Source organism: Stegostoma tigrinum, chromosome 1 (assembly GCF_030684315.1).
Source record: "Stegostoma tigrinum isolate sSteTig4 chromosome 1, sSteTig4.hap1, whole genome shotgun sequence".
In the NCBI taxonomy this organism is placed as follows: Eukaryota; Metazoa; Chordata; class Chondrichthyes; order Orectolobiformes; family Stegostomatidae; genus Stegostoma; species Stegostoma tigrinum.
Genome location: NC_081354.1, coordinates 154,077,108 through 154,100,519, shown reverse-complemented (window position 1 = coordinate 154,100,519; position 23,412 = coordinate 154,077,108). Strand labels below are relative to the sequence as shown.

At 39.3% G+C, this 23,412-nt stretch overlaps 1 long non-coding RNA gene across 1 annotated transcript in view; it reads right to left on the bottom strand.

Moving 5' to 3' along the window:
- The window catches only part of LOC125456167 (uncharacterized), a 46,633-nt gene extending 23,985 nt beyond the window's left edge, over nucleotides 1-22,648 (bottom strand). The window contains exon 1 of the long non-coding RNA XR_007248404.2: nucleotides 22,586-22,648. This is a non-coding gene — a long non-coding RNA (uncharacterized LOC125456167). The remainder of the gene's footprint in view (nucleotides 1-22,585) is intronic.
- Between the last annotated feature and the right edge of the window lie 764 nt (nucleotides 22,649-23,412).

The window sequence follows — 23,412 nt, the reverse complement described above, 5'->3', positions numbered from 1 at the left end:
ATCTTAGGAAGATGCTGCTTGGCCTGCTGTGTTCATCCAGCTCCACACTTTGTTGTCTTGGGAATTTGTATAGGCAAGGACTGATTTTATTGAAGATTTCAGAGTATTGAGAGGAGCGGATAGTATAAGTAGAGTGAAACGATTTCACAGATTGGAAAGTTCAGGACTTGTCTAAAAATTATAACCAGAACTTTCAGGAATTAAATTTGGATACAGCTTTATTCACAAACAGCACTGGAAGTTTGAAACTCTCTTCTGAAAATGGGACAATGTATGTTAGATCAATAGTAGTGTTTAAACCTGTGATTGGTTGAGTGTTGTTAACCCAAGTCACGTTAAAGAATATGGGGCAGCTTTCGAACAAGATGGTAGCAGAGAAGGAAGACTGTGTGTGGGTTCCTTAGCCCAAGGCTTGTTTGCCCCCATCTGCTTTTTTTTTCTTTTTTTGCTTTTAAATTCTGCTCTTTTCCTTTTTTATTTCAATTTTCCCTTTTTTTTCTTTAAACACTTTTGCGGCAGGTTAGTCAACAGCATTGGCACAGCAGCAAGAAACGAATTGTGGAGCCTCCCAGCAGTCTGAGGCAGCAGTCACCATGGCTTCATTTGGCGTTCAAGGCTTGTCGTGGTGGCAACGCTCCTCCCAGGGATTGGAGGCAGCATTACCGGCAGAAAGAATACTGTTCCTCCCAGAAACCGACATGAGCTGGCTGAGACTTTGGGCCATGACTGGGTCCATTGGCCTGCATCAGCGTTTCCAAAAACCTTACTGGAGATAAGACTTAGAATTTGCAATGTGGACTTTATTACCCTTTGGTTTTCTTTTATTTCTGCCTTTTTTTTGAGATTCTGTAACCAATATGGTGCAGGAACATGGAAACTTTGTACACTTTTCACTGTACTCACGTATTTGTACACTTGCGTCCACATGACAAAAAAATCGAATTCTAAAGACAGATACATTACCTGGAGGAGTTGCTGGGAAAGCTCAGCAGGTCTAGCAGCATCTGTGAAGAGAAAATCAGAATTTCCGTTCTGGGTCCGGTGACCCTTCCTCAGACATTCCCAGTTCTAAGGAAGGACCATCAGACCCAAAGCGTTAACTCTGATTGTTTTCTTCACTGATGCTGCCAGACCTGCTGAGCTTTCCCAGCAACTTCTGTTTTTGTTTCTGATTTACAGCAGTTCTTTTGGTTTTTAGACAGTATCTGGAGTTGGTTGCAAATCGACTATGAGCTGTTTGACTGGTACAATTGTTTTGAGAAGGTTAAACAATTTAATCCTCTACCTGTGTATACTGGAAGTACTCCAAGTGCCAGGAATGGAACATTGATTGAAGTGCTAAGAAAAGCAGGCAAGAATCAACCCCTTGATCCAAGGGTTTAAAGAAGGTATAAACTATGCAAGCTACAATGAAGCGTAATGCAAAAGAGGAACAAATTGCTGCCTAAGGTCAACTTCAACAGTCTGATGAACATATGCACATTGATCCAGGATATTTATTAGCCAAAACAATTCACTGAGTTCCACTGATAACTTTATGGATGATTCGACAGTGTATCAGTTCCTAACCTGTATAAATCAACAATATGCCATCTTTATTGCATTGAGTGGATTAATTGGGTCACCAATACAGACCGCAAAGTTCATAGATGAAGAGGGACAAAAGAATGCTGTCAACTTATAACCTTTAATTGTGCCTTTGAATTAAATATTCCAAAAAATTAACTGGACATCACGTCTTATTAAGCAGGAAAATACAAACTTAATGGAACCAACAGGCCCATAAAAAGCCTAGTAAGGGTGGCACAGTGGCTCAGTGGTTAGCACTGCTGCCTCACAGCACCAGGTGCCTGGGTTCAGTTCTAGCCTGAGGCAACTATCTGTATGGAGTTTGTATATTGTCCCAATGTCTGCATGGGTTTCCCACATTTCAAAGATGTGTGAGTTAGGTAGATTGGCCGTGCTAAGTTGCCTATAGAGTCTAGTGTGGGAAATGCAGAGACAGGATTGGGGATGTGTCTGGGTGAGATGCTCTTCGGAGGCTCAGTGTAGACTTGATGGTCTGAATGGCCTGCTTCTACACTGTAGGGATTCTACAATTCAAATGATTTGTTAGCGTCCCTGTCCATATTCAAGAGTTTTTTTTAGTGTTAGGTCTTTGCCTATGTTTCTAGAAATTCTCCCTCCTGAATGTGCTGATTGATTGAGAGATTATTGCTTCAAATGATCATGATGCTTAAGCCAAAAGAAATTCCCTGGAAAAGTGAATTGAAAAATGACATGCAATTTAGTTCCTTAGGCCCTACTTAATTTCAGATTATAACACATGCTCCCACTCTTCTTTTTTCTATTTGGGCTTTCTGGAAAACAACCAATATTTATTATTGAATTGTGCAGAGGCTAAATGGAAGAATGTAACATTTGGAGTCTATTCTCCACGAGAGGATGTGAATTGTGCATCTTTAATTCAGTTATGCACACTGTTGTATTTATAGTCTGACATAGCCAACGATTTAAGAGGCAGGAAATGACACAATGGAGAACAACTTTTAATTAAAGATTTAAAAATAAAATGAAGGAAAAAATTGATGAAATATTCCTTTCAGGTCACCTGTGAAATTTAATTCACAACATCTATTAATTATTCCCCGTTGCAACCCATTACAGACAGCTATTCCCAGAACAGTCCATTATATTACTAAAAGTGTTCTTTTGTTGAGAGAGTTTCAGGCAGCACAAGTAAAACCATTTGCAGGATCCAAATTCTAGTAGCTGAATGCCTGGGCTTTATTTATTAAGCATGATCTTAATTGCAGCACAAAAGCTTACTGCATTCTGACTCTAAGCATGCTCAGCATTTTAAAACAAAGCAATCATGAACTGCTTGCCAAAGCATCCATTAACATAGTTCTGATTAATTGTCCTCACCAGATTTAGAGAGATAAAATAGCTATTCTATTAATTACAATGATTATTATTTACAGCAAAATGGGTTTCTGCACAAAATTTAAAATAGTGAACAAATTAATAATGTACCATAAAAAAGAGCTATTTTATCTTCACAAACAAGATTTGTGTTCAAAAGTTTTCCAGTTAGTGAAATTATTCATTATCATTGGTGATAAATAGGCATACTCCTCGCTCACATTTTAGATCATATAGAATTTCTACAGCATTATACCCTGTATGGGTCTCCGTAAGTTCACAAAATTCAGTAAGATGTTTAGATAATAGGAGCATTAAAAAATTCCATATTTCGTAATGGATTGCTCATTTATCATAGTCAAATAAAGATAGTTAGCAAGAGAAAACAAAGAGGCATTTTCTGGAAAAATGAAAACTGAACTTTTTGAAGCTAAAGGAAGCATTCTCTTATAACACATCATTTTAACTACTTCAGGGTTGGTATTGTGCAATATATAACACAGGAATGGAGCAGCTGCCCTCAATGATTCAGTGCGTTTATCTAACAAGTAGCTGAACCATGTAAAGAAATATGTGTTTATATCATGCCTTGGTCAGTCCTCAGGATCTCAAGAAACACATTGCAACGAATGGATTGCTTTTGACTTGAAGTAGAGTTACTGTTGTTACATTGGTAAACATGGTAGCAAAATCACACACAGCGGAATATTGAATATTTTAGGTCATCACTGTGGCTCTGTGGTTAGCACTGCTGCCTCACAGCTCCAAGAACCCAGATATGATTCCACCCTCAGGTGACTGTCTGTGTGGAGTTTGCACATTCTCCCCATGTCTGCGTGGGTTTCCTCTGGGTGCTCCATTTTCCTCCCACAGTCCAAAGATCTGCAGGTTATGTGGATTGGCCATGCTAAAACGCCTGTAGTGTTCAGGGATGTGCAAATGAGTTAGGTCATGGAGGAATAGGTCTGGGTGAGATACTTTGAACGTGAGTGTGGACTTGTTGGGCCAAAGGGCCTATTTCCATACCGTAGGGATTCAATATTCCATTCCATTCCATGATTTCACCTTAAACAACAAAAAATGGTATTGTCTGAGGGTGGGGAATCGAGAGGTTATAGAGGATAAAAAAAAGAGGCAAATTCATGTAATGCTTAGCCTGATGGTCAAGTAGTTTGCCTTGGGAAACTGGAAACATTTCAAATGGAATAAATGCTTGCTTTTCAGTGTTTCAAAATTAACCTTTCTGTGGTAAGGCTGTGAAACTAAATAAATCCTATTGGGAAAAGCAGATAATGCAGGTGGAGAGGAACACTTATTGCATCATTGAATTGTAACGGCGTGGAGAGAGGCCATTCAGCCCAATACATGCTTACGTGGTATTTGTAAGAATAATTCAAATCAGGCCACTCTCAGTCTTTTCCCCAAAGTCGTGCAAAATTTTCCTCCAGGTAATGATCCAATTCTGATTGGAACATTAAAATTGCACCTCCATTAATTATATTCTCAGCAAATATGGAGTCATAATGCAAAAAAGCATTTCCTCATGTTACTATTTATTTTTTATACAACCATTCTAAATAAAAGTCTTCTGCTTCTTGATCCTTCCAGCAATTGAAAATTTCTATCTGTCCACTTTGCCTAACTGCTTCACAACTTTGAATATTTTTCCCAAATCTCCTCTCATCTGTCACTGCTCCAAGAGGAACAACCCAATCTGTTTTGGCCTCTGAGATTCCTCAGCATCGGAGCGATTCTGACAAATATTCGCTGTACCATCTCTAATGCTTTCAGATCCTTTCTAAAATGAGGTGTCCAAAAATGGCTCCAATTCTCCAACTGAGGCTAAACCAGTGTTTTATACAAGTTTATCAAACCTTCCCTGCTTTGGCGCTTTATACTCATGTATATAAAACCTGTATGGTAGTTTAAACATAACCTAATATTTTAAAATATGTCATAACCCTATATGCTTATATGTCCCCAGGTCCCTCTACTCCTGCACACACTTGAAAATTGTATCTCATTGTATTTTCACTCTTTTCATTCTTCTGACTGAAATAAAACTCTCTGCATTAAATTTGCCTCCCACTCATCTGCTGATTTGACCAAACTATTTTTGAAGTTTTCCACTAACCTTGTTACAATTCGCAGTGGATTAAGTTTGTGCCATCTATAATGTAATGAGCAAAGATGGAGGAGTCATTGTCACATCAACCAGGTTTCATAATGATCATAATTATGGGTTTAGGATTAAAACAAAACTCATTCAATAAAGATGCATTAATTAATATCCTGCAGAAACACACACACATATGCATGTGTGTCTATATCATTGTAAGAAATACATATCAAGGACAATTTTCTTCACTTTGGACTTGAAGAAAAGTTTTATCAAGTTTGAAGTACGTCCAACAGTAATGAATCCCATACATTTGGGCCAGTGTGTTTTATTGATTTATGCACTAAAGCAGTAAATGCAGTTACAAGAAATTACGGCCATTTAGTTGAGAATGACAGAATCTAATTGAAATAATTTAACAAGTAGAGATTGTACTTGAATAGACTTGAATCAAACCATAATGAAGACATTTTGCAAAACAATAGGCAATCTGCAAATTTCAAAGTCTTAAAGCAAATAAATATTGGCCCAGAGTTTCTGTTCTCTGGATTGTGGAAGGCCCGACATATGATCCAAGATGCACATCTGGACCCCACAAAAATATTCCAACACACCAACTCCATGAGAAGTGTAAATTTTTGGGAGACAACTCAATAATCTGCAGGAACAAAAATAGAAATTGCTTTAAAGCTCAGCAGATCTGGCAGCATTTGTGAAGAGAAATCAGTGTTAATGTTTCAGGTACGCTGGCCATTCTTCAGAACTGTTCTGAAACATTAACTCTGATTTCTCTTCACACATGCTGCTAGTCTTGCGTGCTTTTTCAGCAATTTCTGTTTATGTTTCTGATTTACAGCATCCGCAGTTCTTTCAGGATTCCCTAATCCGCAGACTCCTCTATGAAGGTCTCTGACTCTGAGCTGGAGAAAGAGACTTCAAAGAGTCCAATTTATTTAATAACTGCAAACAGTTAACCAAGGTATGTTAGATGAAAAAAAAATGAGTCTAACTCCTCGGTAAATATGTGACTGATCCCTCCTCCCTTACTTGTTCTTCAAGCCATCCACCAGTATGATCTGAAGCACCCTCCAGCCTGCACATTTGATCTGACACCCAACTACACCTTATATTCACCATCTCCTCTCAGACCTGTCCCAACCTAATTTGCTCTGACTTGACAATCCCCCTACATCCAATCATCCCCTAATCCACCCTTTGACAGCTCCCTAGCCACATGCTACATTATATACTCTACCTCCTCCACTGGCTACAGCACTATCCACTCTATCCCTGCAGCCTTTTGCCACTCTTCCATCTCTTTACCAGATCCAATTGCCACTCTATCAACATATCCACTTACCTCAGCTATCCTTCCCAACATACCACACAACCCATTAACTAATTTTCATACTTGACATTTAAATTTAGCTTACGGAAACAACTGTCATAAAATGGGGCATGGTTTCTGCGCAATGTGAAGATGTATGATTCACGTATAAATATAAAATGTGTTGTTCTTTCAGAATTTGGGTGTTAATCCAGTGCCATATAGGTTTGACCCATTTTTATGAAGGGGATTTAATAATTAACTAACTTTGGAACCATGAATTTTAACTAGTATGTGGCAGAGACCAGGTGACTGTTGACCTCCTGGAATATTAATGGAGATCTGTTTACACTGTGTGGTTTATGGCAAGAGGGAGAAAAAACACAAAGCTGGTAGCTTTGAAGGAAATAAAAAGAGCTTGTTTGTTAAAAACAATAGTTAAAATCTTTAGAATTTCATTCAAAATTAACCGGATTGAAGTTGAATACAGGAACAGTTTATCTTAGAAACCGGAGCATTTTTTTCAGAACAGTTAAGGAAATAAGTTGTGTCACAGTAAAGTTTTCAGTTCATGGAAACTTCCACACCAGGAGCTCGGTTAGCAAAATGTACTGGTTTTTGGAAGTTGAGAAAGTATAAAACCTCAGGGGTGTGAGTCAAAGGAAATTGCTTTGCAAATCATAGGACTGGAACTAAAAAGAAATAGTTAAGTCAACCTATAGATTTGAAAGGTAGGAAAATGTATCTCATTTTGATTAACTGCAAAGTGATGGTTTTAGTGATGGAATAGATAAAATTTTGTTGGGTGTTTCAAATCTTCTAAGTTGTGTTATATGTAGATAGTTTGGCTTATTTTCTTTTAGTTTTCAGTCTTTTTTGCAATAAGCTTCAGTTTCATTGTTAAGACCAAATTGGTAGTCTAAGACTGACATTTAAATTAAGAAAAAGAACAAAATATGTTAAAACATATTTTATCGTGGGACCTGATGGGTCCTGTAGTGACAAGATTTCCTTCATTGTCTCAGAAACAATTTCTATCATACCAATGTAATTGCTATCCCATTGCTATCATGCAATACATAACATTTTCATGAAGGTATGAATCTCTTTTTGTTAGACTACCACATGGTTTCCTCTAATACTCTCGAGCAAACACGTGGTGGAAGCAAATCTATCACTTACATTATGATCTTATACTATGATGACCTGTGGATCTTGTCCTCTTAAAATCTTTGAGATGGAAGAGCAGCAAAAATCACAATGTAAGATCATCTAACTGAGGAGAGATTGTGAAGCAAGTCGGGGTAATTAATGACGTATGTTGTTTGGCAGAAGAAAATTACATACTGGAATAATAATCCATGGACCCAGGCATAGGATCTATGTGCATAGCTTCAAATCCCACCCACAGTTAGTGGAATTTAAATTCAATTAATAAGCACAACCTAATCATGACCATGGCAGCTATCATTGATTGTTGTAGAAGCCCATCTGGTTCCCTAACAAAGAAAATTTGCTATCCTGAGCCTGTCTGCACTCCATGTGATCCCAGTTTCACAGCAAGGTGGTTGATTCTTAAGTTTCTCCTGAAATGACCAAGTAGGTCATTCAGTCCAAGCCCAGTTAAAGATAAGCAGCAAAAGATCTTGCTGGTGACTGCCATATCCTGTGAAAACATAATAAAAATCCATATCTGCAGTATGTTCACAGAGTTGTTGGAGGAGCTTAAGACTGTGACAACATAGCATTACCAAGCAGAGTGCTTTATGTATTAGCTCTATAGTGTGCAGGAGAGTTCTTTGCAAGAAGTGTGACTTGAGCAGGAAATGGAGTTTGAACAGCATTAATCACACTGACGGCGGTGGTGGGGGTGGGTTGGTGGCAGTGGTTGGTGGGATAGGGACTGGGGGGGTGCGAGAGGAATTAAAATTACATTCTGAGCATGATTAAGTATGCCACTTCAATCAAATACTTTCCAATTGCCTCCAGTTGCTTTTGTGAGGTGAAACTACATAAGCACAGCAGGAATCAAATCTACAATTGAAAGCTGGCACAAGATAAAACACAGGGTCAAAGAAATAACAACATTTGGAAATAAAACATAATGGAATGAAGTCCTGGGTTATGAATCATGCTTTAAAGAGTTCACGACATCCAAAACTAAGCTTGCTATTCTTAATGTAATTTATGTGAATTATTGAATAAAGAAAGGATGCGTTCAGCTGCATATCCAGGCCCCATATCATATTCAGTGTCACTTTTAACGATCACCAATTGACAAATCAGTGTGGAAGCTAGCTCCATCAGCTTTCTATCCCAGAAACAATGCATTGAATTTTTGTTCACATAGGACCCTTCCTGCAAATCATTTGACAAAGTGAACTGATTGAACTGTCTTTCTATCGGGATTGGTGATAGACACCCTGATAGCCCAGAAGCGTACTATAATCTGGAAATAACTTAGAATGGGAAAGGTAAGAATCACCTGAGACTGGAGAAATTTATGATTCTGAAGACTGATAAACCTTTCGGTCTCAATGACTGGTTGCTGTGCAGTTTCGCTTGCGTCCTCAGTCGGTACTGAACCACCCACTGCCCACTGGTTGGACTGACAAATGTTGGCCTTAGTGAGAATTTCTAGAGACACATATGGTAGTCCCAACATACCTTTGTCTGCCATTTATTTGACAGGGTGAAAGATTTGATAGTGAATAACCTTTTGCAGAGAAGGCATCTTCAAGTAAATTAGTTCCATCCAGGAAATAAACAGCATGAGTTCTATGAAGATCTTCGAGGAGGCCAATGTGCCACAGGCGTACACTTCACCAAAGAAGCAACTAAGGAGCAATGCCAACCGTAAATGAGCACCTGTAACAGTTTTATACATAGACAGATGTTTTCAGCCGCTCAGGCCATGGCTATACTCAACTCGTATAGAATTAGAGCAATCTTAGGCAGCTATTGAAGATAATGTGCAATGTGGTTTAAGGTACGATCTCGGCATGTGTTCCTCGGGAGATTGAGCAGCAGCGTTCCGTTATGCCACAGTTATCCTGATCATTTTCTGATGTTCTTCCACAAATTACCATATCTTTGAGTTCAGAAACATCTATCAGTATCATTAGGTTACCATTATAGATGCATTTGGAATTTTCATAGCTGCTGTCTAATTTCCATCTTAACTGCAGTGAAATATCAACAGAATCAGCTTATTTTTGCAATTTATGTACATAGGGTATCATAATCATAGTATATATCATTTGCCACTGAACAGTTTCACTAGGCATCAGAATAATAAATCTCCCTGGGTTTCCCAGCCACCCTGGAACTGACTGTATGATTTAAGAAGGGGCATGAGAGGGAAATGCTGTCACTAATCCACCATAACAACTATACTGGGGGAAACTGGCTAGGAAACGATGTACTGAGCAAAGGACAAACAGAAACTGGCTCCCATTGTCCCATTTATTGCCAATTAACATCATAAACATACCTGCTTAGTTAGGCAGTTTCCAGGCTGCCTCCTATTTAATCCTTGTCTCCTCAATCTACCATAGGATGCTCATGCATTCTTAAGAATTTTGACCATTATTGTTGATAACTGCCAGTCTGAGTCCTTCTTGAAACAGCTTTATGTTTCATCTTCCACAACATGATTAACACTATTTTAGGGAAAATAAAATTCTTCTGCATTTCCTTTGGTTGTTTCTAATTAATAAACATAACCTTCTGTATTTTAGTCAAAATTTGTGGCTGTGGACAGGTTATTTCATTTTATCCAAAATTTTCATAATTTAAGCATGTTTGTCACATTCCCATCTCAGTTTTCACATTTTAGGATATTGAAAATGCCCCCGAGAACAACAAAAAAACCTAGAATAAAAATATATTTCAGTTGCAACACTGCAGAAATGGAAGATCTCTGATATGAGATGTTAACTCTGATTTTCTCTCCATTATACTGGCCACTTGTTGTATGTGTCCAGCATTTCCTGTTTGTCTTTTATTTTGTTGAGCTCCAGTCTTTCAGATCTGACTTTGAACTGATGCCATGTCTGTCTTTCAGGTAAATGCGAAAGATTCCAGTGTGCCTTTTGATGAAAAGCTTAGATTTCCTCCGATACCTGGACTACACCCAATACCGCCAAATAGAAAACAGATTAACTAGTCTTTCATTTTGCAGCAAGGCAACAATTGTTGTACCTTTTGAACGACTGAGATTGGCTGTTAGTTTCTCCTCACATGATTAAAAAAAACTTCAAGCATAATTATTTGGCACTGGGAGTGCTTTAGAGCACTCAGCAATTATCAAGGATGTCATAAGAATGCAAGCTCATTCTTTAAACTGTGGAAGTTTTAAGACAAAGAATAAATATGTGCTGCAAAGCACAGAAGTCCAGTCAGCAACTGAACATTGAAGACCTTTCAGTAGAACAGATCTGATTCCAACCATGCTTCTTATTCCAAAAATACCTCTCTGTTGTAATGACCTTGTAAAATTAACCTAAGGAAGAACAAGGACCACCTAGGTCACATTCCTTTCGTTTTTTGGTTAAACACAAAGAATCAGCAACCAGCAAATGCCTGTTATTAATGCTTAATATCAGTCAATAGAAAGAAAACCTTTACTTCAGATCAAAGAGATGAACTTGTGGTTTAGTATTTTCACCAAACAAATGTTTCTCTTTTTCCAGTTTCCCCATTTCTCCTCCTCCTCCTCCTCCTCAATCCAGCACAAAGATGTGTATAAAGGGTAATCAGACAAAACAGAATGATGATTTTAATTCATACCACATGTGTGGCTTGGGAATTGTGGAGGATGTTTTTCATAGCTCTGCAACTGTGGTATATAAAAAAAGCCTTTGTTTAAAAATTTCTATCTTAAACATATGGGACACATGACCATGGGTCATGGTCAACGACAAAATCAGAAAAATATTTCCGTTTGGAAGACTGATCAAAACTCATTTCTGATTGCTGCTGCTGAGTGATCATGGCAGATCTCTTCTTCCTGTGCCAAAGACATTTGAATCATGTGGGCAAAATGAACACAGCAACATTGGAAAGGCATGAAAGCAAGCCACTAATGGAGTCTGCCTGATTTTCCATCCATTCAGTTGATGTCCACGGCTGCCAAAATGACCACCTGTGGCTGGTTGTCTTCCAGAATCTGCAAACTGACAGGATCTGAACATTTTCTTCAGGTCATCCGTTATTCTTCAATCTGGCAGAGGCTGAAGCAAGGGCTGAGGGCACCCATTTCCTGGGCTCTTCTCAAGACACTTGTTCCTACTTAATAAAATACCTGAGTTGTTGCTTCATACTGGATAAAAGAAAATGAGATGGGATGACTGGCAACAACATCAACTTTCTCATTAACATGATTTTTGGTCGCACCTTACCTGTGTATTAAAGGAACATGTATCAGAATTGAGATGGTTTGTTAATAAAAAACATGAAAGGTGCAGTGCCAACGACATTCTTGGGCTGCAAAGGTTCCGGAGTGGGTGAAAAAGTGCTTCACAACCAAAAACAATGAAGTTATACACGCTTGGAAAAAAACAAACAGGCCAGGTCTCTTTTCACTTGAAAGTAGAAAACGGTGACCAAATGGACATCTTCAAATTTGTGAATTAATGTAGTCAGCATGGAGAGAGTATCTCTAGTTTTAAGGAAGAACAAAATTCAATGACAGAAATCTAAAATGGTCACCAAGAAAATATATAGGAAACTGAGATAGGACTGCTTCACATGGAGTGACTGGAATATGGAATTTGCTACCATAGCGAATTGGTGAAATATGGGGACATGTCAGTAAATATAAGGATTTAAATGGAGAATAAGTGTCAGCCATAATTTGTTGGATTGAATGCATTTTGGCAGGAAGAGTAGAGGAGCTAACGATTATTTAAATGGAGGAAGACCACAGGAAGATGTGGTACATTGAGATTTGGGAGTCCTCATGCACAAATTGCAAAAAGCTAGCTACAAGTTCAGAGAGCAATGGTGAAGCCAAATGGACTATTGACCTTTATTTCATGGGGAATCATGTATAAAAATGGGAAGTCTTCCCCAAAACAATGTAAGGCATTAGGCAGACCATATCTAGAATATCATGAACAGTTTTGGTCCCTTCATTTAAGGAATGACATACATTCTGCCCTAGGCATAGCCTGAAGAAAGTTAATTTGCGTTGTCCTTGGTGTAGGGAAGGATTTTCTTATGATAAATAGGTGAGTAGGCTAGGCCTATACTTATTGAAGTTTAGGACAATGAGAGGAGACCTTATTGAAACATATCAGAATTAGAATTACATTTTGCTATATGACTTACTCAAATACAGGGATACATGGATACAGTAAAAAAGTATACAAAGTCACCATTTCTGGTGCCAACTTAGGTACAAGGATGTCTAGGTACAAAATCTTAGGTATAAATTAGAAAAATAAAGGAATAAAGTTAATGGTTCAACATGATAGTCCTTCTAAAGCAGAAAAAGAGAGAAAGAAATAAAAGTAGATGGAGTGGATGAGTCTGCACTGGGCTCCACACCAAGGCCAGGAGACTGTGATGGGCTTCACCTCGGAGCATCTTCGTAATGTGTGAATATGGTAACATTCTACACCTGCCTCTAGTGGAGATGTTGCAAGTCCAGGAGGCAGTACCAGCCATTTGGACTGACAGGTGCTCCCTTCTCTTCCACCTCTTCCTAACTTCATTGGCCACCTGGCTCTTGCTGGTGCCAGGATGATTCTTAATGGCTTGATAGGGTAGATGCAGAGATCTTGTTTCTCTCTGTGTGAGATTAGGACCTGAGGGTGTTATCTTGGTCTAAGTGGTCATCTATTTAAGTCAGAGATAAGGAGGAATCTTTTCTCTTGGCATATTGTGAAAGTGTGGAATTCTTTACTGTAAAGAGCTGTCAATGCTGGGTCATTAGAAATATTAAAGGTTGAGATAGATTGATTTTTAATCAGTAAAGGAAAATCTAAGGTTGCAGTTGAGGATTCTCAGACCAGCCACAAACTCCTTGTATAATGGAGCAGATTTGAGGTGCTGGATGACCTACTTCTGCTCCTATGTGTTAGGGTCTCATGATGTTATGGAATAGCCTCTGTATGTCACAGTAGAGAAACAGTCACGATGAAGAGACCCACTTTATACACAGCTCTGCAATTATAACAATGATGATAAAGCCTGAGTAACAACTGGACGTAGTTGATAGAAAGCTACCACCAATCCTTCTTCTTATTCTAGACAAGGAGTTTTCTGCTAGTTTGTGTTGAATTATAAACCTCAAATAGGTCTCAACAGAAGAGGCTTGTATCTTAAATAACAAGATTGTTTAGCCATTCTTGATAAGTCAAAACATTCAACCAAGGAATCAGTCTGGTGAATGTCTATTGAACTTGCTCCAGTGCCAGTCTATCCATTCGAATAGATGGGAACAAAATATGTAGGTATGGCATTCACAGCATTCTGTACAGTGACAACATAACTGTTGTTTTAAAATTCCAACCCACAAACAATAAAGGCCAAATTCTCCATTGGCCTTCATAATTACTTGCTGCACCTATGTGCTAATTTTTGTGTGTCATGCACAGGAATACCAAAATCCTCTGGTGCTGCAATTTTTTCAAGTTTCTTTCCACGAAAATAATGGTCGGTTTTTTGATTGTTCCTAACAAAGTGCATAACCTCGCACTTTCCTCTACTAAATAACCATTAATAAGGTAAATGAAAAACCAGGCTTCGACCAACAACAAAATCTCTCATTAATTGTAGATCAGGGAGGGAATATACCTGTAAAAATACGTCTGAATGTGAAGATAATAGTTATGAATGTAATGGGCTATGTGAAAGGAATTATTTTGTAAAAGACAAAATGGTTCATAAAATTTTGACAGGTCAACTAAACTGTAAATTACTGCGTACACTATCATGAACAGTCCATGCTGAGAATTCATTGCAGATGGTTGAAGGGTATAGTCTACATAAACTAGTTTTTGGTAGGAATCCTGAAGTTCTATCATGAGTAAGGGATCAACCTTCAGCTTGGGAAGGACCTTCAGTAATTTCAACATTTTCAGATTTCATGAGTGTCCAGCATACAACAGAAGCAAAGTCTCAGAAAAATAGTTAGATTTACAAAGGAAGGCTATCAGTTTCAATGGCGTATGTATTGCATATTGCAAGAGAGAAGGGCTTACAGAATGGAGAAGCCCAGGAAAGGAACGTTTATTGGTAAAATTGGAAAAATAATAATTGTACAGCATAGGAGGAGGGGTGGGTGTACAGGTATGCAAGACATAAAAGTAAATTGACTGATGGTAGGAAAAGTAATGTTGAAAGTTTTCCTGGTTTTAGCAGCAAAAAAACTTTGCAGATCAATTAATAACAATTGTAACTTTAATATAACAGTCTTCAGCCAGAAGTGTCCAGTTAAAGGTAGCACCATGTCTCAGTGGTTCGCACTGCTGCCTCACAGCGCCAGGTGCCTGGGTTCAATTCTAGCCTGACGCAACTATGTGCACGGAGTTTGTATATTCTCCCAATGTCTGCATGGGTTTCATTTGGGTGCTCTGGTTTCCTTCCACAGTCCAAAGATGTGTGAGTTAGATATATTGGCCATGCTAAATTGTCCATTGTGTGTAGGAATGTGTGGGTTCGGAGGATTAGCATGGTAAATTAAGGGTTAAAGGATTAGGGTAGTAGGGTGGGAGGATCTTTGGAAGGGCAGTTTGGACTCAATGGGCCAAATGGCCTGTTTCCACGCTGTAGGGAGCCTGTGATTCATTATATGATCCATGTTGGCATCTTCCAGAGATCTTCCCCAGCATCACACATGCCAGTTTTCAGGAAATTCAATTTAATTCACATGATACCAAGAAACAGTTAACAGGACATAGAACAGCACAGCACAGTACAGGCACTTTGGCCCACAATGTTGTGCTGACCTATTATCCTTCCAAAGGTCAATCTACCTTGCACACCCTACAATATACTATCCTCCATGTGCCAATCCAAGAGTTTTAAGTGACTCTACTACCACTGCTGGCAGTGCATTCCACACACCCACCACTCTCTTTGGAAAGAACCTACCTCTGACATCTCCCCGTTCCTTCCTTCAATCACCTTAAAATTATGCCCCCTCGTAATCATCATTTCCACCCAGGGAAAAAGTCTCTGGCAATCCACTCTATGTTTCTCATCATCTTACGCATCTCTATCAAGTCATCTGTCATACTCCTTCACTCCAATGAAAAAAGCCCTAGATCCCTCAACCTTTCCACATTAGACCCGCCCTGCAGTCCAGGCAACATCCTGGTAAATCTCCTCAGCACTCTCTCTAAAGCTTCCACATCCTTCCTACAATGAGGCAATCAGAATTGAACACAATATTCCAAGTATGGTCTAACCAGAGTTTTATAGAAATATTAGATGTTGCAAAGACTATGGGCCCTGACAACGTTCTGGCAAAAATACTGAAGACTTATGCTCCAGGACTTGCCATTCCCCTCACCAAGCTGTTTCAATGCAGCTACAACACTGGCTTTTACCCGACAATGTAAATAAAAAACTCAGGTATGTTCTGTACACAAAAATCAAGACAAATCCATCCCTGTTAATTACTGCCCCGTGAGACCAAATTTGATTTTCAGTAAAATGACGGAAGGGTTCATCAACAGTGCTATTAAGCAGCACATGTTCAGCAAACACCTGCTCAGTGACTTGCTCATTTTGGGTTCTGCCAAGACAATTTGGCTCTTGTTTGCATTACAGTTTTGTTTCAAAAATGGCCAAAAGGGCTGAGCTGCAGAGGTAATGTGAGAGTGAACACCCTTAACATCAAGGCCATATTTGACTGGATGTGGCAACAAGGAGCCCTAGAAAAACTGGAGTTGATGGGAATCGGTGGAAAACTCTTCACTAAATGGAGTTGTATATAGTTTAAATAAAGATGGTTGTGGTTAATTGGGGTCAGACATCTCAGCCCCTGGATATCTCTGCTGGAGTCCCTTAGGCCCAACCATCTTCAACTGCTTCAGCAACAATGTTCCCTCCATCATAAGGTCAGAAGTTGGAATGTTCATCAATGCTCGCACAATGTTCAGCACCATTCACAACTCCTCAGAAAGACACTTTACAAGGGATGCAGCAAGGACAAGTCAATATCCAGGTATGGGCTGACAAATAAGAAGTAACGTTCCTGCCACACAAGTGCCAGGCTAGGACAATCGTTAGAAAATCTAATCATCACCCTTTGACATTCAATGGATCTGTTCACTATCAACATTCTAGGATTTACCATTGATCTGAAACAGAACTGAACTAGCTGTGTAAATATCATGGGCTTATCAGATGCTAAGAATTATGCAGTATGTAATTGACTTCCTGACTTCTCAAAGCCTGCCCAATATCTCCAAGGCACATGCCAGGGAATGTGATGGAATACTTCCCACTTGCCCAGATGGGTGCAGCTCCAACAACTCTCTAGGATGCTTGACATCTTCCCGGATGAAGCAGTATGCTTGATTGGCACCACATCCACAAACACTCATTCCATTTCCCCACCACTGGCACACAATAGCAGCAGTTATTGTGTTTTATGTTTTGAAACTAAGGAATAGAATTTACAGGAAATTTCAGCTTCCAGCTTTAGCCAACCAGATTACAAGATTTAAAATGCACTGCAGAAATTCAACGAGGATCCTTAAACAGCATTTTCAAAGCCCATTACCACTACTATCTGGAAGGACAAGGGCAGCAGATGTATTGGAATACCACCTGCAAGTACCTTTCCAAACCACTCACTCTCTCTGACTTGGAAATTAATCAATGTGCCTTCAGTTTCTCTGGGTTAAAACCTGGATGGTACTCTGGGTCTGCCTACACCAAATGGACTGCAATGTTTCAAGAAGACAGCTCACCAGCACGTGTTCCAGGTCAATTAAGGACCGTTGACAAATGTTAGCCCAAATAGCTAGCTCGCTTCTATTGAATGAATGATGGAATGAACTCCCATCTGCATTTTAAATAAAATCATTTATGGTGTTTCTAGGAAATGGATTTAGGGATTACATAAAGTTTCTCCAATCGTTTTTGTAACCAAATAACTTGTAAAATGTCTCAGTCTGAATTGTTTAATCAATGTTATTACAGTACTGACCAATTTAAAATAAGTCAGTTCCCATCACAATTAATGTAACAGCAAAGCCCACAATTTTTGGTTTAAATTCACATACAAAGAGCATCATTGGTTTGATTTAACATAAAGAAAACAACTGGTGGTTATAAAACTGATGCATTGCAATAATTAATATCTTAATGCCTGAAAGACAAACAAGTAGCCTCTGCCATGACATCTCACTGGCATCTGCTGTTTTATTTTTTGAAACTAAGGAAAAGAATTCACAGGGAATTTCAGCTTACAGCTTTAGCCAACCACATTAAACTAAATGAGATTTTGTAGCTATTTCTTGAACCTTAAGGTTCCTAAGACTTGTTAATTCCATGCGTAAGGATCACTTGCATTGAAACAACAATGTGTAAAAGTTGACTATTTCAACAGCCAGTTTTAGAAAGTCAGCATGCAATTCAACAGGAAGACTTGAATTAAAGATAGTGTTTTAAAACCAAACCCAAATTGTAAATTTGCAACTTTAAAGAGTCTGAACTGTTAATTAATTGAATGCTCCAGGGGTCATATTTTCTGGCACACTAGCTAAGAAACATCCTGAAAATAATGGCAGCCTACACTGTGTGACCTTTTACCAGGAGTCATTTCCCCTGAATTTTGAGACAGGAAACAACACCTAAGGTAAGTTATTTTTCAATAAATTTATTCTCACTGTCAGCAGAGCCTTAGAAATGCAAATTTGCAGAAATGAAGTCATTTACATTTTAAATGATCCAACATTCTTCCCGAGTAATTTTAAAGTGCCATTTTTAAAATCAGTGTAAAATGATCATTCCATCTGATTTTCAAATGTTATTTTTTACTTTTTTTTCTCACAGAATGAAGGAAAGGCACATTAATGCATTGGTTTAGTTACACTTCAATACAACATTAATCTTTTTGTTCATCAGAAGCCCATATCCTCATGCAGCAAGGGCAGGACAGTATAGGATCATAAGGTAGCTCAGTCATTACCACTGCTGCCCCATAGTGTCAGACGCCCAGGTTCAATTCCAGCCTTGGATGACTCTGTGTAGAGATTGTACATTCTCTGTGTGTCTGTTCGGATTTTTGTTGGGTGCTCTGGTTTCCTCCTGCATCTGAGGATGTGCAGGTTAGGTGGATTGGCCATTAGAAATTTTGGGTTACAGTGACTGGGGGTCAGTATGGACACTTCCATGTCCCATCCCCCGACCCAACACACTAGACCTTGTTACCACATAGCCCGCCATTACATACTACCTGTTATTAGTCACTAATAGCCCCCATGAGCAACTATTCACTCTACCAGCCTGATTGTTATTAACTCCTTGTCTGTCCAACTGCTCTTCTCTCTCTCTAGGCTCTGTGGTTTACTCCCTACCCCATCCCCCTCACCTTTATAACGTGATGTTTTCCCAGCCACCATCATTAGTGTTAGGATTCAACGGTTTACAGCATATATCCATGATTACAGGAAGGAAGTGAACGTATTGTAGGCAGTACTAAAATATGTGGAAAGGCAGATTGTGAAAGGGCTGCTAACAGTGTACAGAGAAATAACGATAGGTTAAGTCAGTGTGCAAAAAGTTTACAAACTGTGTATGAAGTGGGAAAGTGCAAAATTGTTCGTTTTTGGAAGGGAAAGCAAAAGTTCAGAATGTTGTTTAAACAGGTAAAAACTGAAGAATATTGCAGCACAAAGGAACTCAGGGGTACCTCTGCACACAACACCGAAAGTTAGCACTCAGGTACAGCAGCTAATCAGAAAGGCTAATGGAATGTTGGCCTTTATTTCAACCGAGTTGTAGTATAAGAGGAGGGGAATCTTTTTGCAACTTTACAAGGTGCGAGTGAGACTACATCTGGAGTACTGTGTGCAGTTTTGGTCACTTTATTTAAGAAATTATTCATTTTTTCAGCGGCAGTTCAGAAAAGGTACACTCGTATGTGCCCTGGTTTGGAGAGATTGTCTTATAAGCAAAGATTAAACAGATTGGGACTCTACACTCTGGTGTTTAGGAGAATGAGAAGAGATTTCATTGAAAGATATGAGAGTCTTAAAGAGCTTGACAGGGTAAATGTTGAGAGGATGTTCCTGTCATGGGAGAGTCAGTCCAGAGGGTACAGTGTCAGAATAAAGGGATGCCAATTTAAGACAAAGTTGAGGAAGAATTTCTTCTCTCGAAGGATTCTAAGTCATAAAATCAAAGAATTTACAATACAAAAAGAGACTATTTGACTCATCATGTCCATACTGGCTCCCAAAAGTGATATCCAGTTCATCCCATTCTGCAGCCCTGTCTTCGTAGCCCTGTAAATTCATCTGATTCAAATATATATCTCTTTTAAAACTTCGAATGAAATCTGACCTACCAAACACCCTCCCAGGCAGCGCGTTCCAAATCCTAACAGCTTTGGGGACATAGTCCTTGTGAACATTTCAGCTTGAGATAGATGGATACTTGATCAAGAATCAAGGGTTATGAGGAAACAGCTGCAAAGTGGACGTGAGGAATGGCAGAGCAAGCTCAAGGAGGCAAACTGCCTAATTCTGCATCTATTTCTTATGGTCTTATAAAGTGAATAAAAGAAATGGCAGGACTCTACCCCAATCAAGAATAGTGCCTTATATATATATATGTATCTTACACATGAACTAGGAAAAGAAATAAACCATTAGCCCCTTGAGCTGGCTCTGACATTTGATTAAATCTATTTGTGGCATCAACTCCACTTTCATATCAACTTGCATATAGACTCTGGTTCCCTTATTCATCAATAATCTTTTATAGCCTTGTTTATCTATCTAACTCAGGCTCTATCTAAGTTGATAGTCTTTGATAGATTGATAGATTGTAAATCTGTTTTCATGGGAAAAGACTATCAATTTAGATAGATCCTGAGATTTACAATCTGTTTTGTGTGTCTCGACTGCCTACTTTCAATCTTAATTCTCTTTTCTTATCAATATATTGGTTTTCTTCTGCTCAGTTCTGAAATCCTGCCAATTTTAAGTGTACTACCAGTTGCCACCACTAAAGTCTCATTTTGTAATGTAATACTTACTATTAACACCTCTTTGTTAGACAAGATTGGGCCATCTTTCTATGTTATTTTGTGCCTTCAAGACATGTGTGTATTTTCATTGCAATTTGTGTACTACTCTTCAGTTGTGAGCCACTGCTCATGCAATGTCATGTAGCAACTCATCACTTATAACTCTGTAGGTTACTTTGTTTGTGTTTAAGACTGTTTCAGATTTAACGAAATCACCTTCAAGCTCAAAATAAAATTCCATCAGGAAGCTGCTGATCAGGAATTTACATCTCTAGCAATATGGTTTTTGATGGTTGCTGGTGCAGTGGGCTCAGGCTGCTGGGGTGACCAGACTTGGGATTGTGTTGGATGAAGGAGGGCTGGGCTGGATGACGTACACAAGAAGTTGCCAGGTGAATTGTCTGTTAATGTCCAGTTCACAGCCAAAGTCATCAAGAGCAGCATGGTAGCTCAGTGTTAGCACTGCTGCCTCACAGTGCCAGGGACACAGGTTTGAGTCCACCCTTGGGCAACTGTCTATCCAGGGATGTGCAGGCTATGTGGGTCAGCCATGGGAAATGCAGTGTTACAGGAATGGGGTGGGTCTGAGTGGGACACTCTTTGGCAGGACAGTATGGACTCAATGGGCCAAATGGCCTGATTCCACACTTTAGGGATTCTAAGAGACTACATACAGTGGTGATTGTCTCTGAAGCCACTCATGGTATCTAGGCAAAAACATTTTGGGCTTCTATTTGAAACAATCTACATTCAGGCAAAGTTCCTTTTTGACCTTATGCTCATGGAGGTGCAGTCTACAATTTGAGCCACCTCAAGGAATTTCCTCTTTGTGCTTCTGTTTGCTTTGGAGGAGTTTCATGTATGGGCTGCTGGCACAGCGTTCACTTCCTTATCTTGTTAAGGGGTCTCTGTGTGGAATCCACTCCTGATCATCTGGGACCTGGGGAGGTTGTGATTGTACTCAGCAATCCTATTCAAAGTTTAAGTGGGCTCACTATCCCCTGATAATAAAATGTGAGGCTGGATGAACACAGCAGGCCCAGCAGCATCTCAGGAGCACAAAAGCTGACGTTTCGGGCCTAGACCCTTCATCAGACCCTTCATCACTATCCCCTGGGTCACTTGTGACTTTTACTGCCTTAAAAATTTCCTTGATCACATGTTTCTTTTCTGTTCACTCATGGGACATGAGCGTTACTGCTTGCCAGCATTTATTGTCTGTTCCTAACTCAGTTATGGCTTTTTTTTTGTTATTTAAAGCGGCTCTTTCTACATTTTTGGTCACCCTTCAGCGCCGCACTCCTGATCTTTGGGGCAGATGAGACAACGTCCTCCTGGGTCTAGTCTTTGTCCTGGTTGATGTGGCCATTAACAAGTCCAGACAGTAGGCTGTAGAGGGAATTGTTGTTCCTGAATGCCCACCTCTCTTTTCCCTGCCCGTAAGTGTCCTTGGAGAGAGGTCATTTGGTACCCATCAGTATTCTTCAGGTATTTTATGACCAGTGGGTGCGCAGGTGGTCATTGGGTGCATCATTGCACTTTCTGCATTGATCAATCAATTTAATTTTGATATGTTTCATTTGTGTTTTAATTTATGCTACAGAGTTCCTTGGAGGCTGTCAATATTAATTTGGCTTTGATGTCACCAATTGTTCTATTATAAAGAGTAAAAATGAGGCTTCACAGCAGCTTTAAACCTCAAACACAAGTCACCAGTGGTTGATACCCAGAGCCCCCAGTATGACAGGTCAAGCTTCCTTTTGATATGCCCAGGTTCACACTCTTTACTTAACAGCACACTGCACATAGACACAGAAAACAGCCAACACACACAAAAACAAACATTGATCTATAGAACACAACAATTGCTCCTGTGTTGCTTCTGTCAAAAATGCAACATGCAGCAAATGCAATAATGCAGGATATTAACTCAGATCTGGATTAGAGTAAGACTCTAGCCCAAACCAGTGGGTTGAATCATTGTTTGAGGACTTACATTTTCTACTCAGCGAAGGCTCAAGTTGATGTATGGATCAATTCTAACAAAGTTCCACACCAATAGTTGGTTAATATGATTATAAATGTGCAGGAGTAATACCTTGTTTCCTAGTAACCAGTGCAACAGTAATGGAGATCAAGTGACTAACACAATATACAGTGATTATGTAAACTGTAGGGAGCTTTGGAACCAAGCTGCCAAATGCAACGTCAGTCAGTAATAAGTTGCAAATTAATGGAGTCTAAGCCTTTTTATTTCATGGAGATTTTCAGGCAGGCCATAGGGTAGTAAAGGTACATTCAACAATAATTGGATGTTCTCCGAGATGAAGGAATGTGATGAAATTGTTGCTGTAGCAAACAAAGCACCTGTTTATGAAAAACAACTCACTGATGTTGTGAATAACCTATGCAGCAGTCTGGAAGGGACTACAATCAAAGAATTCAAGATCCACCATGGATAGAGATAATGGGAACTGTAGATGCTGGAGAATCCGAGATAACAAAGTGTGGAGCTGGATGAACACAGCAGGCCAAGCAGCATCTCAGGAGCACAAAAGCTGACGTTTCAGGCTAGACCCTCTCTGATGAAGGGTCTAGGCCCCAAACATCAGCTTTTGTGCTTCTAAGATGCTGCTTGGCCTGCTGTGTTCATCAAGATCTACCACGCGTTTACTGCAAAAAACAACCAAGAATTCTAATTAAAGGCATCTGCTCAAATGAAAGGTCTGAGATGTGAATGCTGTTTTCCTTCTGTCCTCAGATGCTGCCTGTCCTGTTGAGTATTTCCAGCTCAGGGTACTTTTAGTTTGATTTCAGGGCTCT